This window comes from Ictalurus punctatus, chromosome 6 (assembly GCF_001660625.3).
Source record: "Ictalurus punctatus breed USDA103 chromosome 6, Coco_2.0, whole genome shotgun sequence".
Classification (NCBI taxonomy): domain Eukaryota; kingdom Metazoa; phylum Chordata; class Actinopteri; order Siluriformes; family Ictaluridae; genus Ictalurus; species Ictalurus punctatus.
In genome coordinates this window covers 27,936,206-27,939,157 of record NC_030421.2, presented here as the reverse complement: position 1 = coordinate 27,939,157, position 2,952 = coordinate 27,936,206, and positions in this window count along the sequence as shown.

The window sequence follows — 2,952 nt, the reverse complement described above, 5'->3', positions numbered from 1 at the left end:
CTCTTTCATCTGGGTGGCATTGAATTCAAACAGAGCATGCAAGTTCCCAAAAGTTTTCTTTTCATGATCCACTTCCAGGCTTGTAGGAATTAATGAATAGAACACTGTGAAATTGTGGCATGTAACTGTAAGTCCCACCTGTAGCGCTGTCTTTAACAGCAATTTTTAAAAATCTTCCCGTGTTCTGATTGACTATTTGGTGGGACGCCATTGTGCCGAAATCATTCTTTGAAAATCTTCTTTCATAAAACGTTATAAATAATCCAAATCTTATTTGTTTAAAAAAAATAATGAAAGGAAACATTTTATTTTTTTGTGTAGTATTTTAAATGAGTTCAAAAATGTATTTTATTACATCAAGTGATTGCATATTATTCGCTCACCCTCCGACAGTACTCTTAAGTCACAGACACAGTCACATGACCAACATGGATCGAGGAGGGAAGCATCTGGGGTGCAGAACAGAAAAAGAAAAAGGGAAAATGAAAAACAGTGCATTAACATGAGGACAGCAGTGTCCAAGTGGATAAGCAGAGATTGGTAAGCTTAATCTATCATTTTTATCACTGTAAGTCTTGAAGTTAATCAACATTTAACGTTGAGAGCAAAGAGATTAACATTAATATCAGTTCATTTATGAGCATCTCCGTCATGGGCGTAACCACGCATTCTTTGGGGGGATAGTGTCTTTTTATATTATATATAATTATATAATTAAATGTAGATACGGTTAACTAGCTAATGAAGTCTAAGTACATGTAAGTGTTAGCTACCTTGGTGCTAAGCAGTTGTGCGCTCGTGTCCTGTTTATGTTTCATGCCTTGAATCTCACTTCATGCTTAAGACCGTGTATCTCTGCTCATGTTTACTGACCTTGTGTTGGAGCAATAAAGACTGTAATCTGCACTTGCTTCCGCTATAGTCTCGTTCCGTGACATCATCCAGATGTAATTGAATAATTCCGGAGGTTAAGTCATTGACTTGTTTGTGATGGAGAGGTTGCTTAGAACCCACTGTTTGGAACAATTCAGCATTTTTCTGTTCTGTTTCTATTGAAAATAATGGTGAAGATAAAATTAAATTAATAAATTATTGCTCTGTACATGGCTGTTCATAAAAAAAGATGTCTTAAAGACCTGAACTACCGTATCTTTTAGTTTTTAATAGTTTTAAGAAATAAAAAATATATTTTTGGTAGTTCAGATGAATCTGAAAATTATAAGTCACTGTTGGAAAGGGGTCAAATATGCAGAAGATGCTGGAAAACCAAAAGAATGTGCAGAATCTGGAGGATACATCTGAAGAATGGTGGGCAGTTTAACTGCTCAGGACAAACAAGGGACTCATGAATAACTATCACAAAACTAAAAAAAATTACAGTTGTGGATCGTCCAGGTAACAACAAGGTAGTCACTTACAAAGTTCAGTTACTTTTTGTACAGCACTGTGAATGTTTAATGGGATGTGTTCAATAAAGACATGAAGGATTATAATTGTTTGTGTGTTGTGAGCTGAAGCACATTGTGTTTCTCTATACTTGTGACTTTGATGAAGATCAGATGACATCCATCCCATCCATTTTCTATACAGCTTATCCCAATGGGTCGCAGGGAACCTGAATCCGATCCCAGGGACCATGGGGTACAAGGCTGGGTACACACTGGACAGGGTGCCAATCCATCACAGGGCACACTCACATACACATTCACACGCCCATTCATCATTTCTCTGATTTTATTGAGCAGGCCCAGGACTGGATTGGGATATAATCTCAGGCCGGGCGTTTCACACTCATCTCGGCCATCCCATACACCAATTTTGAAATCACTGACAACCCTTTTCTTTCCTAAATTCATTTTATTACACAGTGTGGCCATTACATGAAAACATAAACAAGCAATCTAGAGGTAGTGAAGCAGTCCTAATTTATATCAGCTTACACGTGTATACCAAGCATTTAACAAACACCAAAAGTGCAAAGCTGCCAGTAAAAATCTCAACTTTTCACTCACAAAAGTACATTAAATGCAGAAGAGAGGTAAACAAAAGACACTTTTTTTTTGGTGCCATTTTTCATGTACCCGTCACTTTTTAACCAGGTCCACTGTTATGAACAGAACTGTCTCTACATTCACTGTAAAAAATATTTCTCGACTTTAGTTAGTTTACATTATTTTTATTCAGCTGATCCAATTAATAGCCGATTTAGTTGTATTGACATATAGTTTGATTAGTGTCGGTCACCCATTCCATCAGGTGAGGTTCCAAAGCACAGGTCAACTGGCAGTCTGGCTTCTCTGCCGAAGATCAGTAAGTACGGTGAGTATCCCGTTACATCGCATTTCGTACTGTTGAACGCATGCACTACATACGGCACGTGTTGACTCCAAGAACGTTTCTTATCCTGCCCCATGAAACAAAACAGGACAGTTGGCAAGAAGTAGGTGCAGGACAGCTGTCTTTATTAATAAATCAATAAAACAAACAAGCAAACAAGGGAACGCGGTCTATACGGAGTTAGCAAGAAAACATGGGACTAGAGTCGAGGCAGGAAACAGGACAAGAAAACAAAGACTGCTTAGCATGCTAAATTTAGATGCTACATCGTTAATACTGGTGCTTCTCACACAGGTATCTAAGCTACAAATAATACTAATATCGCGCGAAGTGCGCAGCTACACTAGGGTTTTAAATAGCCAACCTAATCAAAACTAAACATGGACACCTGGGGCAAATCAAAGACATCCTTTAACATAGACCAATACTCAAACAGGAAGGAACAAACCAAAACAAGTCACGTGTCCACTTCATCCAGTTCAGTCTCTACTAAGCAGCGCCGCAGTGCCATCTGCTGGCCGTGGCGTAACATAACCCCCCTCCAACGGGGGTCCTGGGCCCCAGGGAAAGCTGTCTCTCGCTGACACAGAAAACGAGGCGGCCTCTGCTGGGCAG